This window comes from Protopterus annectens, chromosome 5.part0 (genome assembly GCF_019279795.1).
Source record: "Protopterus annectens isolate FY-2018-M chromosome 5.part0, PAN1.0, whole genome shotgun sequence".
In the NCBI taxonomy this organism is placed as follows: domain Eukaryota; kingdom Metazoa; phylum Chordata; order Ceratodontiformes; family Protopteridae; genus Protopterus; species Protopterus annectens.
Window position 1 is genome coordinate 1764762008 of NC_056735.1, and position 24592 is coordinate 1764786599.

At 42.7% G+C, this 24592-nt stretch overlaps 1 protein-coding gene across 1 annotated transcript in view; it reads left to right on the forward strand.

Annotated features, from left to right (window-relative positions):
- LOC122801887 (sodium/myo-inositol cotransporter-like) overlaps positions 1-24592 on the forward strand; it is a 483912-nt gene that overhangs the window by 87493 nt on the left and 371827 nt on the right. The gene's annotated exons all lie outside the window — the stretch shown is intronic.

Below are 24592 nucleotides of genomic sequence, written 5' to 3' on the forward strand. Positions count from 1 at the left end.
AACCCTAAAATGAGTGCAGCCTTTTGATTTGCAGTAATGTTCTATTTTAGTAAAACTGCATTCCTATTATTGAATGAAACTTTCATGTCTGCCTTAAAAACTTTCAAAGATTTTAATTGTAGAAATGTATTGCTGTGATGTGAATTGACTGTTTTCAAATCTTTCTGCACACTTAAAATGACCATAAACTGGGTAGAGAAAAATACCCTACAAAAGAATCAATAAAATGTGGCAGAGGAATTATTTGAAGAGCAGTATTTCATTTTTTGGCGAGTGTGATACAAATTAATAGAGATGGTTTTGATGTCTTCAGCAAATTCCAGGGCAAGCCTTTAAATGCCTTGTATGTACATCATTGTTTAAATGTCATTCTTGGTTTATGTGGAAAAAATATTTCTTTGAGGGTCCCTCATTTGAATGCAATTGTTCTGTAATAGGTTCCTGATTAGTTCAGTGAAACCTTGAAGATAACAGCTGCATGTTTAAGGGCAGATTTTATTTAATTTGTTTAAGAATATCTGCTTTTTTCAGATCTCTGCTGTCCTAAATGTAAAAGTGAAAGACATTGTGGACTAATTGTCAAGCAGTACAGTAGAAGCTGATCATCATTAGATCACATTTGCTATTTGGGTTAAAGCTTGAGGGTGTTTTCCACACTCACTAACTGCCAGGATTGAGCAAAGCTCCCTTCATTCTTCCTCATCTCCCCTCCCAGCAACCCCCTACCTTTTATCAAATCTCTTCTGGAAGAGAGAGAGAGTTAAGGAAACCACTGTTCCTTATGTGGCGCTCCAGATATTGGTTTCTATTACGAGGGTGATAATTAATATAAGCTGGCAAACAAGATCTGAGGTATGTTGGGGAATAGAGCATTATGGGTAAGGATGGAGCCTGAGAGTTTTCTAATGGCCATGAGCTGTAAAAAAAAAAAAAAAAAAAAAACTGCCAAGTCAGGTCACATCTGAACCCAATTTTTGAGGAAGAATGATGTTATGTAGTCCTATCTCGCCATAATTCTTGCTGGATGAGTTTGGAGCCGATTCTCTGCTCTGACTCAGCCGATACTAAATCTCAAGAGCTTTTACTGGCTCGAGGCTAATCCCTATCCTATGGTGCTTCACGGCAATTCCCCAGATCTCATTTGCCACGAAAGCTTCAAGGTTGTCTCTTCCTGGCTTGTTGGCTAAGTAGAAGATTTTTTGATAAATCTTGTATTTTTCGTCCTTTTTTCTTCACTTTCTACCTTTAATAGTTATTAGTTTTTACCTTTGTGATTGTTATGGAGTGCTTGTTCACCCTATTCCACCCTTTTAGGATTGTAGGGCCCATTTTAGAGGGCCGTAGTTGCCGGTTTAAATTACAGGGCCTTTCCTCCCTGAGTATGCTTTCTTCTCTTCATAACTTTGTTAGTTATAGTCAGTGTTGTTGTTATTGTGAATTGTTAGCCTTGTTTTCTTGTCATCATGTCCAAAGAGAAAGACGGAGAACATAAGGAACACCGCCCGTCGGAGTTCAAAAAATGCGACACTTGTTCACAAAAGATGTCATTGACTGACAGTCACACCAGCTGTGTGTAATGTCTGGGAGAAGTTCACTTTACAAGAACTCTGTACTTTTTGCCCTGCCTTCAGTACTAGGGTTCTTAATGAGAGGAAACGTAAATTAATAGACAGGGGTTTTTTATGACCAGTTCCTTCCAGGAACAGCTGGAACTTGGTCAGATAGCTCCCAAAACTGTTAAGAGAAAATCTTTGGTTCCAGCTTCGGAGCTGTCTAAAAAGTCTAAAGCGACAGAGCCAAGGAGTTCTGGCTCTGATTCTGCTTCTTCTGTCTCGGTGCCATCTGTCTTTTTGGTGCCGAGGCAACCTTCAGTACCAAGTCAATCACTAGTCATTGACCCTGTCTCACCAAAGTTGAGGTCTCTTATATTAGAAGGGAGGAGATCTCCTTCTGTCTCCACCCATTCCTACAGGACACTTTCAGATGAGGACATCGAGCAGGTGGTGAAGAGGTTTCTCTGTGACCCGGCTCTGGCTAAAAAGTTAACCCTTCCAGACTCTGAGGCTTTTGAGCCGCCCCATTTACAATCTGCTGTTCCTCCTCCGATTGCTTTGCTCTCTGAGCCAAACACTTAGGGTTCTTCTATGTTGGATCCTTCGATTCCGAGAATTATTCTGCTTCCTCAGAACTGATAACTTTATCCTCAGAGTCTCAGTCTGGAGCCGAGGGATCTGGGAGGCGACACTCTTGAGTAGACTTCGAGGGAGATAGTCACCCTGGTTTTTCTTCGGAACAGACCTTCCCTCTCGGTGCTTCGGCTCAAATGAGCTGTGTTCCCATGTCTGAACCTGTCCGTCCTGCTCGGAGCTGAGCCGACCTTCCATCTCTTCAGAACTGAGATCTTCTTCGGAGTGGGGTGGAAAGGCTTTAGAAGCAATGGAGAAAGCTTTGTCCAGTGCCAAAGCCCTGCCTTTGGACCCGATGTCCCACCAGCAGCCGACAGCAATCTCTTCTCCCCTGCCCACCCCATCAGCGTAGGGAACCAGAGACTCAAGCAGCCCCCATTGTAGGTGTCTCCTCTTCTGAGACCTCCCCAGATTATCCCGCTGGAGAGCTTCCTCGGAAGAGACTTTAAGAGGGAGCACATTGACTCACGTCAGACACTGATTTGGATGAGTCAGAAGGGTGCCCTAGATCCCCTCTGAGGATGTTTCCTTTTCTGACATCCTTAAAATCCTTAGAGGGGTGATTGGAAGACCCCTAACCCTACTGAGGACGAATCAGTATATCTTGAGGCCTTTGGTTCCCGACTTTCCACCTCCTGGGTGACATTGCCTTAAGACCAGCTCTTGGGGGTCATATCCTGGAAAGCTTGGACCTCCCTGTCACAGTGGAGCCTGTCCCGAGGAGGCCAAACAAATTTATGAATGCTCCAGAAGATAAGTGCTTTCTTTCTAAGGGAGTTCCTGTTGATGCTATGGTGGTAGCAGCAGCCACGAAAAAGGAGTTGTCCGAGACATCTTCTGATATCCATCCTCCTAATGAGTCCAGGATGATGGATAAGTATGGAAAGCGTACCTTCTCTTCAGTGGCATTTACATTAAGATTGCTGAATTAACCTGTCCCATTTTACTAGACTTCAAAGGGATCTCCTGAAGGAGTTGGGAGACATGGTTCAGTAGCTTCGGGATCCACAGATAAGGTATCTGCGCAGCTCTCCACCCCTTACATCGATAGCCAACTCCTCCATGAAGCTGATTTCCTATGCAGCGGATGGAGCGAGCAGGGCAGCCGTAGCAGGAATTTCTCTTAGGATTTTGTGAAGTTACATAGACGCATCCAGGAATGTCTCCTAAGTCTTCCTTTACTGATGTCCTCTTTGATGGTTCAACTCTTTTTGGACAGCAGGTAAAAAGAGACTTTGACCAGGTGCGAGCAGGAAGGGAAAACCTTATCTGCAGTTGGAGTTTTTCTCCCTTCCTTCTAGACCCTATCCCAAGGGTCGTACAGGAGAGGAAATGTGGTTCCGTAAATCACAAAAAGGTTTCCCTTGGGCACAAGGTCAACTCTCCCCTAGAAGCAGAGGGGGAGGATATAAGGAAGATGCCGTTCTCCTGGCAGAGTAGGTCTGCAGCATCAGGGAGATAGAGAAACTTTCTCTGATCATCCCTTCCATCGCCCCTGAGGGGTTTCCCGACTGTCTCTGGAGGCAGTCGAGGGTTATCTTTCACTGTACCCAAGCGACTAGTTAAACATTTCCCAAGATCGTTCAAACCATAATATCCAGAGGTTACCTGATTCCCTTTGTTTCCGATCCCCCGGTAAACCGGTCTCTACCAGACGTGCCCACCCTTTCAACTAAACCGTGCAACATCAGAGGTCATCTCTTTGCTGCAAAAAAAAGAGTCATCCAGGAAGTCCCCACATTGTAAGTAGGATCCGGAACTTACTCCCATCTTTTTGGGATTAAAAAGAATTGAGACTGGAGATCAGTTTTAGATCTCAGCAAACTCAAGTCTGTAAAGAAATTGAAGTTCCGAATGATCACTCTGCAGTCGATATTTCCCTTTACCAGGAAAGACAGTTGGATGTGCTCAATAGATCTTCAGGACGTGTACTACCACATCAAAATGGACAGGCGCTCCAGAAGACACCTACTCCTTCAGTTGGGATCCAGTCATTTTCAATTTTGAACACTGCCCTTTGGCCTCACTACAGCCCCCAGAGTGTTCACCAAATGCATGGCAGGGGTAATGGCTGTTCAGAGACGTCACCTTGATGACTGGCTCCTCACTGCTACCACCAAGCACCAACTAATCAGAACCAGGGACGAGACTCTATCCTTGTGCGCCAGATTAGGCATTACAATAAACCTAAAAAAAATCAGCCTCGTCTCCATCACAGCACATTGTATTCTTAGGCTCAGAAATGGACTTAACCACCATGACAGCAAAACTGACACCAGAAAGAACAGAATCGTTATGCGACCAAGTCAGATTCTTGCTGAAGAGAGACAAAGTACAGGCCATCATAGTCCTTCAGGTCCTAGGCACTATGGCTTCCACCATTCTCTTAGTTCCCCTAGCCCGTCTGCACATGAGAGTACTTCAGTGGCTACTATTTGCCCAGTGGTCAATGCAGGATCTCCCCCTGTCTCACCAAATACTCATCACAAACTCCTGCAGGAAGGAACTAACATGGTGGTTACGTATGGATCAACTTCATTTAGTTCGCCCACTTGCTCCCCCTCAAGAAAATGCAGTTTTGACCATGGATGCCTCCCAGATAGGGTGGGGGGCATTATTTGGGAATGATGGTCCAAGGTACTTGGCAGAACTATGAGACCTACTTGCACATAAATGTTCTGGAGATAAGAGTGGTGCTGTATGCGTTACAAGCACTTCACAGTTCTCTTCCTATAGGGACAATTGCGATTCAATCAGACAACATGTCTGTAGTGTGGTACATAAACAAGCAAGGGGGAACCAAATCTTACCCACTTTGTCGAGAGGCCTTAAGAGTATGGAAATGGGCGATGGCCACTAAAGGCTTTCTGGTAGCAACGCACATCCCGGGGAAGTCAAATCTGATAGCAGACAATCTCAGTCGAACAATTCTGATGCCTCACGAGTGGTACCTGAATTCAGAAGTTGCAAAAGAGATTTTTAGCAAATGGGGCCAGTCTTGTGACCTATTTGCCACATACATGAAAACCAAATGCCCTATCCGGGGATGTCACCCAGGGATGCTCTGGTCCACAATTGGCCTCCGGGACTCCTTTTATGCTTTTCCCCCCTTTCCTCTCATTCCAAAAGTAATTCAGAAAGTAAAAATGTTGGGAGTACCCTGATCCTCATTGCTCCTTACTGGCCTTGCCAAGTCTGGTTTCCCTTCCTGTGGCCCTGTCTCTTGGATGAACCATGGATTCTGGAGCCCTCACCATTCGACCTCCTTACATTGTTTTCCACAAGGATAGAGTCTCACTTAGAACTAATCCTTCCTTTCTTCCTAAGGTATGTTCATAGCATAATCTCAACACAACTGTCGAACTACCAGTTTTCTTTCCAAATCATACTAATCAGAATACAGATTACACTACACTATTTGGACGTCCACAGAATTCTCAGGTTTTACCTGCACAGGACTAAAGAATTTAGAAAATCAGACCAATTTGTTTCCTTTTCGGACAAAAAATAAAGGCTTGCCTGTTTCTAAGGCACTCTGTCTAAATGGCTTTCAGAATGCATTTCATGTGCTTACAAGGCTGCTGGCAAACAGGTACCAAATAAAGTAAAAGGCCATTCAACAAGAGCAATATCAAATTCATATGCCTTTAGATCTAGGCCCCCAATTGATACCATTTGTGCAGCAGCTACTTGGGCAAGACCACCTGTCACTCATTACAAATTGGATTTGGCCTCCCGGGACAGGTCATCCTTTGGGTCCATTTTGCTGAAGAGTCTTTTCGCTTGAGCCACCCAGGATAAAGGTGCTAGGGACACTGTCCCATCCAGCAAGAATTACGGCTAGATAGGACTACATAACATAAAAAGTTATGTAGTTACCATAACATTCCATGTCTGTAGTCCATCTCGCCTATTCTTGCATCCCACCCTCCTTCCCCCTTCCTGTTTTCTGGAGGAACTGGTGGACTATACATTATGCTATCTGACCGGGTTGTAGTTGTCCGTCCACCTGGCATGGATAGTAATACAGTGTTCTGTATCTATGTGCATGGTTATTGATAGTTTACTGACTATTATGTACCTATTACTTTCTTGCAAACAAGATCTGGGGAATTGGCGTAAGGCACCATGGGATGGGGGTTAGCCTAGATACAGTAAAAGCTCTCGAGCTTTAGTATCGGCCGAGTTGGAGCCGAAAATCTGCTCTGAACCGATCCAGCAAGAAAGTAGGCGAGATGGACTACAAACATGGAACGTTATGGTAAGTACATAACATCTTTTTATGGTGAGTACATAACTTTCTTACCGCAAGCAGACCCCTCAAGTGATTCCTTATCCAAAACTACAACTGTTAGACAAATGCTGATTACATTCCCTCTGTCAAGAATGATAAAATTAAAAAAAAATTGACAAATTTGGGAAGAAAGTGTAGTCTTCCGCCACTTTAGCATTCAGAATTTTTAACTGCTTTTCTTTCGTGTTTTCACTTCTGTCTCAATCATAGAATGCTTCTTTTATATCCTCGTTTCTCATGTAATTAAACAGAGATTTATGACACTGCTGATTCAGTCTCCAGGGTAGCTGCTTCTGGATCAGTCATGAGAATATTTGTTAGGTTATGTTCTCAGAATCTTACAGAAGATGTTCAAGCTGAAATTTTAAATTCTCTCCTGGACAAGGAAGTTCTGTTTGACCTTTCAGCAGCTGAGGTACTTAAGAGGTTTGATGAAAGGAGGAAAGCTGATTCAAAGGATGCCCAAATCTTACAAACCTTAATTTTTTAAGGCAAGTAAAAATTTGCCTTCCACCTCAATTCCCTTTTTTAAAAAACAATTCAAACAGCAAGGCTTTGCTGTCATGGTGAATTTGTGTGGCATGTATATCTTCACTACATAATAAGAAGGTTATGATCAGTGGCCCGATCATGATGCCCTATATTACGTTCTTATATGTATAGCTACTCGTGTTTACATTCTCTAGCATTTTTTCAGGGCTTTTCCCTACCTTCAATGGACAAGGAAGCTGTGAAGCTTTTAGTGCTCTTACTCACTTTTTATATGGAGCTGTGCTCAAGCTCTTGTCAATTAGAGCATGTGGAAGGTGCACTGAAAGCTGGCCAGGTTGGTCATATCTTTGACAGATATAAATAGCTTAGGCTACTGAGTGATCTATTAGAAGATTTTCTGATATAAGTCTATTTACACAACTGTTCTATTTTTACATAGTAGTGGCAGAGAATTGTTGTAAAGGCTAAACTTATTAATTTTCTGTTACCATAAACAAGTCTGACTTTGAGGAACAAGAGTAAATGTGAGGGCCAAAATCATAGTCTTATACCTAAATCATTTTAGCTGAGACGTATGCTTCCCACTTCACCTGTTATACTATATTGAACAAATTCATTTGACTAAACATATACACTGTGTATAGCTTACTTTTGTCCTTTACCATGCTAAGCAGTCATTTTTGTAAGTAATGTTCATCAGTTTGTGTTGGGTAAACATTGATTATGTACACTGCTCTGAAGTGTGAAACAGATTAGCACAAATTGTTACATTGCATGTTAGTTCTGTCTGTGTCTTTACATTTATTCATGCTCAGACACGTTTTTTTGCAATACTCTTATTGTTATTGTCCTTGTCATTTTGACTGCTTTTGGCTATCTTACTTTCATAAGCCGAACTCTGGAAAAGAGGTAAAAAGAGGATTGGGATGGATAATTATTTGGTCCTATTTTCACTATTATACTATAAAATATGATTGGTGATGGAATGATGAGATTCTGTTTTTTAGTCCAGATTTTAAGCAAGCTGTAATGCCCAACAGGTTGTGTTACAGCATAAATAATGCACGCCCAGGGTGCCTGTACACCTCTGGAAGGGTATTATTTACACAGTAACACACACCCTGGAAGCATACCTTTCAACCTGGAAACATCAAAAATCTGGACAAGGCCCATGAAAAATGGGTACAAATCTGTAAGCTGATTAACATCTAATTTGCACACATAATTACGTAACCCCACCCACTCCAATGTAATTGTGGGATACCAACTTTCAAACACAAACTGATGAACAGACAACCAAAATATGGCAACAGAGTCCCCCTGCAGCCATTCTAATGTCCCATTACCTGTCTGTTTTGCCCCATTTACCATAAACACTAATGTGTGCATACTGCTTTACTTCTACAATGATTATTTGGATTTTATTTTTTACATTTTACAGGACAACAATGCACAAACACTGACAGACATCTGGTAAACAAAGCAATACTGTCTCACAATGAAAATAGACTTGGCATTATGCCCTTGAAACTTACATTAATTGAAACACACATACACACACTTACTTCATTCTGCAGAGCTAGTTGAACTTAATTCCGTTCACAGCAACACACACAGTTTCCCTACTTCATTCCGTTGCAACAGCCGTTCTCTCCCACTCGCATAACAGCCGTGCTGGCTTGCATTTGAACTTCATTCTGCAGAGTTAGGGTTAGTCGCACAGCCAGCCGAAAATGCGTGAGCTCCTTGAGCTCAATTCTGACATGCTGGTAGCCCTGACGGAGCTGATGTCCTCACGCACGTGATGATGTCGGCTATAAAAGCACGGAAGTTAAAAAAACAAAAGAAAAAGTCGGAAATGAAGGGGTGCCACTCTGGAATTGTGGCACCCCTTCATTTGAACCCCAAAACTGAGTAATTCGGCACGGTTGGGAGGTAATGCCTGGAAGGCATTATTGCACTTGGAGAATGGCCTATTAAAATTGTTTTGTATTTTAATTTATATATGTGTATATTTTAATATTTTTCCTGTAAAATACTTTCTCCACTTAAATTTACATTTGTTTGCTGGGAAATTCCAACTGGACACGGGTCCTTTTTCAGTGGAGGCCCAGGGAAAAAAAAGCTCCATAGCTCAATAAACGAGCAGCAAAGTACATGAAAAACAATTGAATATACATACAATAGCAAATAATATATACTGCAGCAAACATTAGCTATACATATAATATGAAACATAGTACTGAACAGATAGCTAAAGGCTAGGAATAAAGGTAGGATGTATATACAGATAGTACTAGGCTCAAACAGATACTGTTCTAAACTCGTATAGCTAAATTTTGTATACAAATGTTGTACTAAACTCAAACAGATGTAAAGCAGAAGCTCCACATGAAGGTAGACCAAGCTAGAAGGGCTAATGGGATGGAAGGAGAAGATAGAGGAGTAAGAGAGGAGACTGAGTGAGTAGTATACGTGGTAGTGAGAGGAAGCTAGATGCAAGTCAGTTGGATATGTATTTGGAGTTGCGATGAAGTGAGTTAAGCTGTAACAGGAAATGAGTGAGGAGGGAAGGGGAGGGTAATGCTTCAAACCTGGTGTTGTATATGTAAATGTTGTTGGATTAAGTATTTTACATCCAAAATGAAAGTTCGGTAATTATTTAATGTCTATATACACACACACACACACACACACACACACACACACTTAGAAGCAGTGTACCTACAAAAATATATGATTAAGCTTGATTAATAATGCCAGGCATTAAAAGATTCTTACTTCCATACCTCTCAAATATGCAGATTTTCAAAGAATGTCCAGATGTTTACCTATTTTTTTTTTTTTTTTTTTATTATTTTGGGTCTGTTCCTCATAAAATTTAGTTTCCTAGCAAATCATTGTAAGGTGAAGTCCCTAAATGATACATCTGAGTTTCAGATTTCCATTTCTTTCATAAAATGTTTGCTAATATAAATCGTATTGTTCTAGCAATTTTTTATGTGTATAAGAGCAGCATTCCCACTCACCATTATTTTAGGCTTTGCCCAAATACCTTGAGCTAAGAGAGTGAGAGGTATGTATACCTCTTGACGACTGCTACTACTGCCACAGATCAATCACTCACTCGCACCCACACACTTTCGCTTTCATACATGCCAAGCAATGTACACTTAGACATAAATATAGACAGACACACACGCACACAATTTTCTTTTCTTTTTTTTTTTAATAATCAGTTACTTTTATTTTACATTCACTAACAGCAAAAACTCTGCTTAGTGAGTGTAAAATACAGTGGATGTAATAAGTGTAACCACCCCTGTTAAAATGCCAGGTTTTTGTGATATAAAAAAATGAGACCACAATAAATCATTTCAAAACTTGTCCCACCTTTGTGACCTATATCCTGTACAATTCAATTGGAAAAAAAAGCAAATCGGTTAGGAGAAAATTATAAAAAATAAAACCTGTATTAAGTGTGCACACCATTAAACTAATACTTTTGTTGAAGCACCTTTTTATTTAATTACAACAGTCTTCTTGGTTAAGAGTCTGTCAGTATGCCACATCTTGACTTGGCAATATTTGCCCACTCTTCCTTGCAAAAGTGCTCCAAATATGTCGGATTGCAAGGGCATCTCTTGTGCACAGCCCTCTTCAGGTCACCCCACAGATTTTCTATTGAGTTTAGGTCAGAGCTCTGGCTGGGCCATTCCAACACTTTTTCTTCTGGTGAAGCCATTATTTTGTTGATTTGGATGTATGCTTGGGGTCATTGTGTTGAAAGGTGAAATTCCTCTTCATCTTCCACTTTCTAGCAGATGCCTAAAGGTTTTGGGCCAAAAGTGACTGGTATTTAGAACTGTTCATAATTTCCTCCACCTTGACTAAAGCCCCAGTTCTAGCTGCCACCACCATGCTTCACCGTGGGGATGGTGTTCTTTTGGTGATGCAAAGTGTTTTTGTGCCAAGCGTATCTTTTGGAATTGTGGCCAAAAAGTTCAACCTTGGTCTCATCAGACCAGAACACATTTTCCTACATGCTTTTGGGAGACTTTATGTATTGTTTTGTAAATTTTAACCGGGGCTGGATGTTTTTCTGTGTTAGAAGTGTTCCATCTTGCAGCCCTACCCCATAGTCCAGACATATGGAGAATACAGGAGATTGTTGTCACATGTAGTACACAACCAGTACTTGCCAGAAATTCCTGCAGCTCCTCCAGTGTTGCTGTAGGTCTTTGGCAGCCTCTCTGACCAGTTTTCGTCTTGTCTTTTTATCAATTTTGGAAGGATGTCCAGTTCTTTGCAACATCACTGTTGTCCCATATTTTCTCCACTTTTCAATGACTTCTTCACTGTGTTCCTTGATCTATCCAATGCTGTGGAAAATATTTTGCACCCTTCTCCTGACTGATACCTTTGAAGAATGAGATCCCTTTGATGCTTTGTAAGTCTATGTGAACCATGGCTTTTGCTGTAACAGGCAACTGAATAAATGCCAGGAAAATCCTACTAGGACAGCTGAACTTTATTTGGGGTTAATCAGTCTCTAATTGATGGCAGGTGTGTACTCAAGAAGACTGAATACTGTAATAAAATCAAAAGGTGCTTCAACAAAGTATTGGTTTAAGGGTGTGCACACTTGTGCAACCAGCTTATTGTACATTTTTTATTTTTTTGTATTTTCCCTAACAGGTTTGTTTGTTTTTCAATTGAATTGTAATTGTACAGGTTATAGGACACATTAAAGGTGGAAGAAGTTTTGAAATAATTTATTGTGGTCTCATTGTTTTATATCACAAAAACCTGGCATTTTAACAGTGTGTGTACACTTTTTATATCCACTGCAAGTCTAGCTGTCACTTTCATGTATGCATACGCACACTCCTACACAGATGTAAACATGTACTTTTCATTTTTTTAAAGCATCCTCTATTTATTTTGATTTTATGCTTGCCAAACAGCAAAAGCTCTGCTTAGTGAGTGTAAAATAATGACAACTGTTCGCTTCTTTACTGTCCAAGCTTTGTGGTACCTTAATATGCTGCCGTGAAGTGTCAGACTAGTTTTTTTAGTGAGCATTACTTGTACGTTAACACTCTGGATAATGTTCATTCACTAGTCAGGGTGCCGATTGTATAATTTGCCCATTCTCTAAAAAGAATTAACATCCTACTGCATTACAAGTTCAGTACAGTAGAATGTAGATTAGCATTTGCCTGATGTCCTTCAAGGATGCATCTGCAGTCCTAACATATGGGTTGTCCTGCCTCAGGCAGCCCTTCGGTCGGCCGGATTCCAAAGTCTGGGTCTGGCCTCGGCTGATGTCGCACTTCACCAGACGTCATAGCTGCTGTTTATTGGGTATAAAGGCATCAGCCGACGCCATTTTCCTCAGTCTTTCTTGCCGCGCGGTGCCCGAAGCAGAAGCTGTTCGCAAGTGCCGGTCGGTCAGATCCAGAGATTTCTACTACCGAAGACTAAAAGCTAAGTACCCCGTTGGGGACTCTTTCTTGCCTCAGCCGATGTCAGACAAAGTAAATAATTGTTTAACTTGTGGGAAACAAATACCTCATAAGGATTTCCACTCTTACTGCCTTCCTTGCTTAGGCCCAGACCACGACGTATCAGCTTGTCTAGCCTGTGCTTCCTTCAACCGACGGACACTTAGACGTCGGTCGGAGTTTGCAGAGGAGTTTTTTGGTCCCGCTTTTGCATACAAAATGCCGTCGGAGACTCCGACTACTCAATTAGCTAAAAAGCGCAAGGAAAAGGACCGACACTCGCGGCCCGCGGTTTCGGCTGAAACCACGGTTATGCCAACCGCGAGTGTCTCGGTTTCAGCTGAAACCGAGCCCCCGGTTCTTCCTTCGGCCGAAAGCATGCCTCCGATAGCCGAGGCCTCACAGAGCATGGCTGAATCTGCTACTGAATTTACTGCTACAGAAGCAGGCACCCAGGATTTGTCAGACACTATTCCTTTAGACATATCTACCCCTGCACGTGGGGCTGCTAGACCCCCTGCTTCTATGTCTATCGAGGCTTTTGCCAGGGCTAAAGCAGCTAAATCTTCTAAGGCCTTACCTGCTAAAACTCCTTCACATAGGCCTACCTCTAGTTCCCAAATGCTCAGCCTGGCTGAGGATCTCATTTCTTTGATCAGGGGATCCCAACCTCACCCAGACAGGGCCTCTCAGCCCCCTCCGGACAAGAGGCCTAGGACTGAACCCCTGAACCTGTCTCTACAGATTATTCCTCGGATGACTCAGACATTTCAGACCCTCACGAAGGCCCATATTCTCCTTATGAGGATTCTGATGCAGAAGACTCCATTCCTTCTGCTTCTCCTCCTGAAGAATTTTCATTTGGGGAAACCTTGCATGCTATGAGGGAACACTTCCAATGGCAGGGCCAGGATTTTTCAGATTCAAGGAAAAGGCTAAGGACCTTTTTACACTTACCACAGCATAGGCCTTTAGCCATTCCGCCAGTACTAACAGTTGTTGATGATGCATATAATGATGCTTGTACTGCCCCTGATTCTCTTCCTCCGGCCCCTGCCAAGCCAGACAGATATTACAGGGTCCCGGACACACATTACCATTTGTATAAGGCTCCTATTGCAGACCCTGAAACCATTTCACAGGGCCCTAAAGGTGTGGCAGCTGCCTCTGCCAAAAACCCTCTTCCCTCTGAAAGGGAATCTAGAGCATTAGAGAGATGGGGTAAAAAGGTTTATACTTCTGCTACTCTTTCGGCCAGGGCCTTGAACTGTCAATTTCACATGATTCAGTACCAGGAATTTTTGTTAGACCAGATAAACAAAAAACTGTCTTCTCCTGAACCTTTAGACCGCAAGTCCCTTCAGGATTTGGTACATAACTCTCAGCAGGTCAGTAACCATTTCTTAAAATGTGGCTATGATGCACTGGAGGCTTCCTTTAGATCAGCTATGACTGGAACAGTGATTCGAAGGCATGCCCTGGTTAAAAGAACAATCCTTACCAGACCATGTTAAGTCAAAACTCCTAGATGCTCCCATGGAGAAACAAGGTTTGTTTGGCTCCCCTGCACAGGAGGTTCTAAAGAAGGTGGAAGAAAAAGCAAAATCTGTCCAAACAGTCAAGGATTTCTTACAGGTCCAACCTCCGAGGTTTAGCCGAAATTGGCCTTCGAAGAATTGGTCCTTTCCAGACAACTCCAGAGCGCAGAGAGGCAGAAATAGACGCCCCAGAGGCAGAGGTCAATCTAGGGGTGCCTACAGGGGACGTCAGTGGCAACCTACCAACCAGAGAAATACTGCCACAGATTCAACTACAACCACTTCCACAGGGCAGACACAATGACTTGGCTCTAGTTCCGCCTACCAGGGAACAACTGGAAGCACCCTTGGGCAGAAAGCTAGCCTTATTTTCCGACAACTGGCATTACATTACAGGAGACAAATGGACCTTACAAACAATAGACAAGGGCTACAGGTTTCACTTCCACACTCTACCAAAAAAGAGAGGAATGCCAAACCTACCACCAAGCCAAAAAACAGACGCTCTAAGACAAGTCAACAACTTACTAAGGATGAGAGCTATAGAAGAGGTACCACCTATGGAACAAGGCCAAGGATTTTACTCCAGGCTTTTCCTTGTACCAAGAAAAGAAAATCAATGGAGACCTATTCTAGACTTGTCCGCACTGAACACATACCTCATTGTTCCAAAATTCAAAATGCTGACCCTCCAGCAGCTTCTTCCCATGCTGGGCAAGGAGTCTTGGCTGGTGACTCTAGATCTCAAGGAGGCACACCTGCACGTTCCTATATGACCAGATTGCAGAAGACACCTCAGATTTCTTGCAGGATCAGAGCATTATCAATTCTCAGCATTGCCTTTTGGCTCATCTACTGCGCCCAGAGTATTCACGAAATGCCTGGCATCAGTAATTGCTCATTGCAGGCTTCAGGGAATTCAAATTTACCCATACCTGGATGACTGCCTAATACAAGCGGACAACAAGGCAAAATTAACAAAAGATTTTGAAAATGTCTTACAACTGTTGCAAGCCTTGGGATACACAGTCAACATGCAAAAGTCAAGACTAGTACCATCCCAAAGGATAACATTCTTGGGTGCAGAACTGGATACATCAACTCAGATGGCTTTTCTCACAGAAGAAAAACAAAAGCAACTACCAGCCTACTTCATGACATTAACGACACAAACTCGGCTTACTGCAAGGAAAGTCCTGCAAGCCCTGGGCTACATGGCATCATGCATAATATTGGTTCCACATGCCAGGCTGCATATGAGAAAGCTACAATGGTACCTAAGGAATGTATGGTCTCAACACAAGCACAGTCTAGAAGCCCAGATTCCAATAATTCCATGCCTGAAGCAAGAATTCCTGTGGTGGGCTCAGGCCTGTCAGTGGAACAGAGGCTTGCCTTTCCACAAACCTCATCCAAGCCAGACCATCACCACAGACACCTCAGATATAGGATGGGGGGCACACATGGTGGACAAGTGTATTCAAGGCCTATGGACCCAAGACCAGCTGAATCTACACATAAATCTAAAGGAGATGCTGGCAGTGAAACATGCGATCCAGGCATTCAGACCACTCCTTCAACAGGGTTATCTGCTGATAAGGACCGACAATACCACAGTCATGTGGTACATCAACAAACAGGGAGGTACACATTCATATCCTCTATGCCGGATGGCAATGGACCTGTGGAATGTGGCCCTGAATCTCAACATTCAACTTCAGGCCAGATTTGTACCAGGAAAAGAAAATTCTCTAGCAGACACCTTAAGCAGAACTACCACGGATGCTCACGAATGCATGCTGCATCCAGATATCTTCAAAGCCATAACAAAGAAATGGGGACTACCAGAGATAGACCTGTTCGCCTCCCCACACAACCACCAATTGAAGAAATTCTGCACAAGAGCATACCACCCACTTGCTTGGAGGGTGGACTCCCTTTCCTTCAGCTGGAAAACCTGACAGCATATGCATTTCCACCTCTTCCCTTGATGTACAAAGTTCTACTGAAGATCAGAGAGGATCAGCCAAGGGTAATCCTGATAGCTCCAGACTGGCGAGGCAACATTGGTACCCGCTACTGAGAAGCATGTCTCGGACACACGCATGGCCTCTACCTCTATGTCCCTTACTTCTAACACAGGACAACTACAAGATCCTACATCCAAACTTGAAAACACTGCAGCTAGCTGCTTGGAATATTGCATAAAACAAAATAACCCAGGTTTATCCCAGAGGGTTAAGGACATTATCCTGGAGGCACGCAGACCTTCCACAAGGAAGACTTATTCAGCCAAGTGGAAAAGATACCTCATTTGGAGTGCAGCAAAGGGAGAAAATGTCTCATTGGCAAACAGCACACATCCTGGAATATTTAGCAGAACTGTTCCACAATGGCCTGTCTTACTCCTCCATTAAGATTCATGCATCAACAATATCAGCAGAATACAACATGGATCCTCCTGTCTTCTCTCATCCTCTACTCAGGCAGTTCTTGAGAGGAATCAAAAATGTAAAACCTCCAAGGAAACCACCTTTACCTACATGGGATCTCAACTTTGTGCTGGAAAAGTTAACACTTCCCCCTTTTGAACCTGCAGCAACAGCAGAATTACAGTTCTTGTCTTGGAAAACTGCTTTCCTGCTAGCAATCACTTCAGCAAGAAGGGTATCTGAGTTACAGGCATTAATGGCAGTACAACCCTTCCTTATCTTCCATCAGGACAGAGTCTCTTTGAGAACTAACCCTACCTTTATGCCAAAAGTGGTCTCCAGAGTATCATTGAACCAAGCGATTCATTTACCTACATTCTTCCCCAACCCACAGAACAGGGGGGAAAGACTGCTACATACCTTGGATGTGCACAATAAATTACGCTACTATCTGGACAGAACTAAGACCAGCAGAAAAACTGACCAGCTTCTGGTAATATATGCAACAGGAATGCAAGGAAAAGCAATTTCAAAACAGACAATCTCAAAATGGATAGGAAATTGCATTCGATTTTGCTACTCTTTTCATGGAAAGACAACTAAAAATATCAGACCTCATTCCACAAGAGCTACAGCCACCACTACAGCTTTCCTACGAGGAGTGGCTACCAAAGACATTTTAGAAGCTGCTACTTGGAGCTCCGTGCATACATTTGCCAAGCATTATAATCTTCCCTTATATTCTAGATCCCGAGCAGGTTTTGCAACTGCTGTTTTGCAAGGGATCTTAACTACACCATCTTTATCTTAGTGCCTCCTCCCCCAGTTTGGCTATGGTATTCTACCCATATGTTAGGACTGCAGATGCATCCTTGAAGGACATAGTGCAGTTTTGTACCTACCATAAATGTAGATGTCCGATAGGTATGCATCTGCAGTCAGGATTACCCACCCTCCTTCCCCTCTGTGGTATTCCTAGGGTATTTACCCCTCTTTTAGCTAGCTGGGGGAATCTATTATGGTGTATTTGTTTGTATATATGTATATATATATATATATATATTTTTTATATTGTTTGCTCTCTACTGTTTGGAATCATTTGCATTTATCCAAATTTAGCCTTCCTAGAGGGCACCTGGCATCTGGGGCAAGAAACACTGAGGAAAATGGCGTTGGCTGATGCCTTTATACCCAATAAACAGCAGCTATGACGTCGGGTGAAGTGCGACATCAGCCGAGGCCAGACCCAGACTTTGGAATCCGGCCGACCGAAGGGCTGCCTGAGGCAGGACAACCCATATGTTAGGACTGCAGATGCATACCTATCAGACATCTACATTTATGGTAGGTACAAAACTGTACTTTTCTTCCCATACTACAACTTTTTCAGGGGTCATATAATGTGACTGGCTAGCAGGATAGCTGCCCATTGTAATGTTACAGACAGATGCATTGACGTCAGTGAACTGATGGTGCCTCTTCTTTTGTACCCACAAATATATGTCATACTAGTGTATAGGCTGGATAGAGCAACAATTTCTGTGCCTGGCTCCCTTTACATCTGTATGACCGCTTGATTGTATTTTCAGTGCATTTGTGTTGTACCATGTATATAGTGCTGTGGTGATCAGCATATGGAGTACATGCTGATGGCATACAGACACAGCATATTCTACTAGGCTAAACACAGGCACAGTATACTAGAGCTAATGTCTTAGAAGTGTCCAGGGAGTTTGGGAGGGAATAGAAAGTATTGGCAATACCACTGGCAGTGTACTTGTGGAGAGTTTTTTTTAAATGCTGTTTTGGAGGGATCCTAGACAATGAACTCTGTTTATAAACATGGGAAGGAAATACTAAATGCAAGCATTAGTAGACATTACACAGTAAGGGTAGGAATTGTTTGTGCACCATTATACCTTTGGAGTCTTGCTCTGTTTTAGTAGGCAAAATCATTCAGGAAATATACCATAAGCCAATTCTGTGGCATGAGTGAAAATTATAATGTGCTTTTAGATAGGCAAGTAGTTTTATGCAGCGAGATCGATGGGAGGTCTAGAGCACATAACACAGCTTGTCTTTGTGTGATGCATATGTACATTTCAAGAATCCCTCATAGATTCTGTTTAGCAGGCTAATATTTCCTTCTTTCGGCTGCTCCCGTCAGGGGTCGCCACAGCAGATCAATTGTTTCCATTTCTTCCTGTCCTCTGCATCTTGCTCTGTCACACCAACCACCTGCATGCCCTCTCTCACCACATCCATAAACCTTATCTTAGGCCTTCCTCTTTTCCTGTTACCTGGCAGCTTCATCCTTAGCATCTTTTTCCCAATATACTCAGCATCCCTCCTCAGCACGTCCAATATTTCCTTGATCTTACAAATAACTGCTAAAGCACTGTTGATCATTTTGATTGATAGCACTTTGGGGACATATGGCAGCCAGTATGTTTGTAGTACTCTATGCCAAATTGTTCATGTTGTCTTGCAGTAGACATTCTAAAATCTATGGTCACAGCACACTTAATTGCACAGAGAAGCCAGTCAGATTCTCAGATGTTTGTTGGTGTAGTCTACTTTGGTAGCTTTAGTTGGACAGTCTTTTTTTTGAGGATGCACCTTAATTATTCCTACATTGTTGGCCACAGTAACTGTGGCTGCCACTGCTATGGGGTGTGGAACACTGCAGTGGACAGATGGTCTAAGGGATGTGATGTTTGTAGTAGGCATCCTTGTACATCAGTGTTCTGAAGATGTGAGCAGTCTTGCTTTCCATACAGACCTAAATAAGTAAATCTTTCACTTTGAGTGCTGGCTGTTCATTCAGCTGTAGTGTGGTATTGCCAAATAGGTTTTAGGGATTAGCTTCACAGAGCCATGGGGATTTTTAGTCTAGTTGTGAAACAGACAGGTGTGCCCCATGAACAGATTTCATATGGAATGTATTCTCAAGCTACCTATTTTGTAGATTTCCTATAAGACTCATCTGAACCTGCTGGCTGTGAATGTACCACTCCAGCTCATAGGTAGGTACTAGGCTATTGGCCCTAGGGCCTATATAAGCCTAGCCAAATGATACCCTGGCTTTTGCCACCCAAGAAAATTATTTTCCTGTGCCCCTGTCAAGAAGAGCCATAGAAGTGATCCCAAATTTCCTATCTTCCATCCAATCATCAAGATTTTTCTTAGAGTGCTAATGAGGAGCTTCGTTTGATATAGATAGGTAGTTTGTTCCAGAGTATGGGAAGTCTCTGGGATGGGAATCTATCTCTCCAGCATGTTCTGTTTATTGTGGTGACAAGGTTTAGGTTCCTAGAGTGTGTAGCTCTGAGGGATTGGGATTTTTTTAAGTGGAGCATGTCCAGCAGCTCTGGGTTTGACATAGCTTTGTATGTTAAGTAAGTAGAGATCGCCTCTGAGTAGGCAATATGCGACAGAGTAAAGCTGGAGGTTTTTGAGACTGTCTGCTTAGGGCATCTGTTTGAGACCTGTAGTCCTCTTTGTGAGGTATTTCTGTGGCCATTCCAGGTGTTGTAGATGTCTTGTGAGGTACATACCAAAAGAGGCGTTGTACTCCATAATGGGTCTAATGAGTGATGAGTAGAGGGGAACAATGACTCTTTTTTTCCTGGATGAGAAACCTTTTGTGATGTGGTGTGCCACATAGAAGGATTCCCTGACTACTGTGGCAATGTGATTATCAAAGGAGAGACTACTGTCCACCTGTGTCCCAAGGTCACACTTTTGGTGTTAAGTAGATTACCGCCCATGTGGTAGTTCATGGGTACAGTGTTTTTACCAAAAGGGATGACCATTTACTTTTTGGCATTGAACTTGAGGCCATGGCTTTGATACCAGGCATTTGTCTCAGTGATGCCCTTTTGTAGGATGTCCACATCGTTAGGAGTTTTGATTATGGCTCCTAGTTTGCATTCATCTGCGAACCTGGTTAGCCAAATACCTTCTGTGTTAGCCTGTACTTCAGAGAAGTAGATAACCAAACAGGAGAGGACCTAGGACTGAACCCTGTGGTACTCCACTTGTCACTCGTCTGCAGTTGGATTTAGTCTTCTACTTTCACAGTGTGGGTTCTGTCAGTGAGCCAGTTGGCAACCCATCTAGTGACATGGGGATACCTAGTTTAGTGAGTTTATCTATAATTCTAAAGTGGGGGATGGTGTCAAAAGCCTTGGTGAGAGATCTAGATAGGCTGTGTGAACCACCTTGCCCTCCTCTACGGCTTTGGTGACCGATTCAAAGAAATCTATCAGGTTTAGGAGACATGATCTGCTTTTTACAAACCCAAACTGGGTAGGGTCCAGAGTTTGGAGATTACCAGTGTCATTGTTTATGTTTCATAATGATACGTTTTATAGCCTTGCAGACCAGACTCGTCAAGCTAATGGGGCGGTATTTCCCGGGGTCTGTGGTGGCTCCCCTTTTGTGGAGTGGGATAACTGTTACTGTGTGCCATTCAGTGGGCACAAAACCAGAGGTGAGGCTATGATTGAACATGGTACTTGGGTGGGGTGCCAGTTCGTTCTGTAGTTCATGTAGAACTCCGTGTGGGATGTTGTTAGGGTCCCATGGATGCTGTGTTCTTGGCTTTGAAGAGTTTTTTTTAACCTGTGCAGCCGTGATTACAGGAACTTTGCATTCTTCCGGTATAGAGATGGGTCCCTCAGGGGATGAGAGAGGGGTAAAGTTAGCACTGAACCTATCTGCCAGGATGTTGGCAATGTCAGTTGTTTATATTTAGTGCCATTGTGCTGTAACTCAGAGCAGATCTGAGTATTGCCATTGAGATTCTTGACATAGCTATAGAATGCTTTGTGGTTGTCTTTAGAATCAGTGGTGATTTTGTTTTCATAAGTAGCTTTGGAGGATTTTATGAGGGATCTCCGCTTCTTACTGAGGCTGACCACGGAGTTCCTCTAATTATGGGATTTTACTCTTTTTTTTGCAACAGTTTCTTTCTTCTGTTGTAGAGTTTGTTTATGGCAGGGGACCACCAGATTGGCTTCCTTTTTTTGGAGGATAGCATATTGGTTCTGTTGGGGATTGCACAGTCCATGCACTCGTGTAAGTGCCTATAAAGTGCAATTGTATAGGATTCAGCAGTTGTACCTCTATTGTCTGTCAGCATGGGTTTGCCACTTCTGTTTTAAGAAGCGTGAAGTAGGCTTTGGAGAAATTTTTTACAGTGGTTTCCCTAATGGGTGGGATGTGGATGTTTAGGGTAATTTGCTTGTGGTCGGATCTGACCAACAAGGAATTGACCTCTGGTGTGGAACACCGGTTGCCCATGTTGGTAATGACTAGGTCTAGGATATTGCTGCCCCTGGTGGGGGTGTGGATAAGTTGATCCAAGGCATTGGAATTTATGAATTCCAGAAAACATTGAGCACAAGAGTTGGTACATGAGTAGTTTTCCACTTAATGGTGGGGTAGTTTGAAATCACCTATTATTTGGGTGTTGGGTTGTACCCTAGTATTTTCTAGTGTATCAAGAAATGAGGAATGGGAATCCTGGGGCATGGTGGGGGATCTGTAGCAAGCTACAATTTGGATTGCAGTATTGCCCAGAGTTAGTTGCACTTGGGTAATCTTGGATGCATTATGCTGAGCAACTAGCCTGGAGGTGTGGATATCCTTAATGAATATAGACACGCCTCCGCCTTTAGTGCTTCGGTCCAGGTTAGGTGGCTGAAAGGTGTGGTATGAATTATAGCCTGGTAATGCAGGGATGCTCTCTGGAGCCTTGAACCAGGTCTCTGTCACTACACAGATGTCTATGTTCTCCATTTTAAGGAGTGCCTCGATTGAGTGCATTTTGACGTTTAGACTTGTAGCATTACCCTCAGATTTTGCTTGCTTGTACCTGTTGCGGTGGTGCATTTGTCATTTGACTCTTGCCTAAAAAAGGCACTATAGGGGTGGCAAGAGTCTTAGCCAGTATCCAAAATCCCAAGGGTGACAGGTGCAGGCCATCTCTGGCAAAGCATCGTGGTTTGTTGATCATGTCATCCCAGGCAGACCGGTACTGGTTCGCCTTAGAATGAGACCAGAAGCTTAGCCAATTGTTTGTCAGGGCTAGGGTCATATCTGCCTGGGCTACAAGATCGGACAGCTCCTCCATATCTCTTTTCATATAGTCCAGGCTGCACCATTTTCTTCATAACCAGGGATCAAAGCTTTAACTAGGGTGGTAGGTATTTTTTCAAAAAAAACCCTCTTCTCAGAAAATATACAGTGTGTATCACAACCAGGAACCCATTTCAGCCCATGTTTTCTATACTACTTCAGTGTTTGGAAAATTTTGATTTTGTCAGAAGATACTCATCCATTTAAGATATATCTGACTGTCATATTCAACTTTAATGCTTGGCAGAATTTGTCTACACACTACAAAAAGACAGCTAAAGAAAAAGGGTACTTTTTTTTCCCATCCTGCTGTCAGGAAACCTCTTTTTGTCTAGAATTTAAATATCTGGCCTACTATTTGAGCTAGCAGTTTCTGCAGAATTTTAATTTTTGACATGGAAAACCTTTTAAGCTAGGATCCTTGATTTGCAGTCTTTTTGTGTTATCCCTCAGTGTCTTGGTTTCCAGAGAGAAAGGGTTTCTCTGGAGAACCAATGTGCTCTTTATGGTAAAGGTTGCTGCTATGCCTAACCTTTTATAAGTTCATAGTTAAGTAGTAGTTTAGTTGCCCTTGCAGGCCATTTTTAGCATAGACAGTTTCTCCTCTTGTTCTCTGAAATAACCTAGCCCATTTGGTTACAGATATCCCATGGTCTATAATTATTTATTGCCCCTAATGAGAATAGCTAGAATTATACCGTATATAATTTTGGGCATCCATGCATGGGATAAAGCATTTAGAAGAAGCCTCTGCCCATTAGTATTTCAGAGGGCTGTCCTGGGGTACCATCCATAGATTTGAGCTGTACTTTAATATGGAAAGTAATGAACTTTGTTTTATGTGAATAGGGAGTCTGTTCTAGAGCAGCATTATGCAATTTGAGATGTATCTATCCCTCCAAACCATTCTGTTGATGTTGTAGAAGAGGTGTAGATACCTAAACAGTATTTCTGATGCCATTTGACTTGCTGAATGGGTCTGAGGATGCTGTGTATTTCATATGCAGGTCAGCTCTTAGCAGTCTGCAGGATACCACCTAAGCACACAACCTGTGGTGAAAGACCTGGGTACACAAGTTGACAATCTCACATTTGACCATGTAGCAGCAGTGGTCAGAAAAGCATTTTACTTGGTTCATCTCATAAGTAAAGGGATTGCATCCAGAAAAAAGTAGGTATTACCTCTCTGTACTCCTCCCTCATTAGCCCAGTAATTGAGTACTACACCCCATTTGGTATGTACCTCTCCAAACACCTTTACCAACTGGAAAGGCTACAGAAATACCTCTCAAAGAGAATGCATAGCCTCCCACACCTGTCCTATGTGGACAGGCTCAAATCACTTTCACTCTACTCTGTATCGTACAGATTGCTCAGAGGTGATCTGTCTCTCACCTACAAGGCAGTCTCAGACCCTGCTCTACTAGAGATGCTCCATATCCATAAGTTTAACTCCTTGCTTAGTATCCGATCAAAAGGCTTAAATCTAATGTATGACGTTAACAAAACCTGCTGGAGAGACAGGTTAGTCTCCCAGAGGTTGCCTCATCTCTAGAATAGACTCCCCATACATGTCAAACTAAGTACGTCGCTAACCCTCTTCAAGCGCAACCTTGAGTGGATGGGCAACCACAAATTTGTCCCAGGGGTTCCACCTGTGTCCCTCATTGACAGGGGCGACAGGTGCTGATCGAGGTTTCTTTTTTGGGGATAAACTCTTGGCTTGGCTTGTAAGGGTCCCAGAGCCATTTGCCTAGTAATCTCCTGTGATCCTATATATAGATTAGATTATCATTTTGTCAAGCTACTAGTTCTTTGCAAAGTATTCTAACCATGATGAATATTTGCTGCTCTATATTGGCATCCACCAGACAGCTGTGGTATTATGTGGACAGAAAAAAAGGCAAAAAAAAAAAGATAAGGTTCACAGAAGCTAGGGCAAAATGTCAGTACTCTCTGGCTGTCATTCATATTGTTTCATTTGTTTATTTTTATAAAT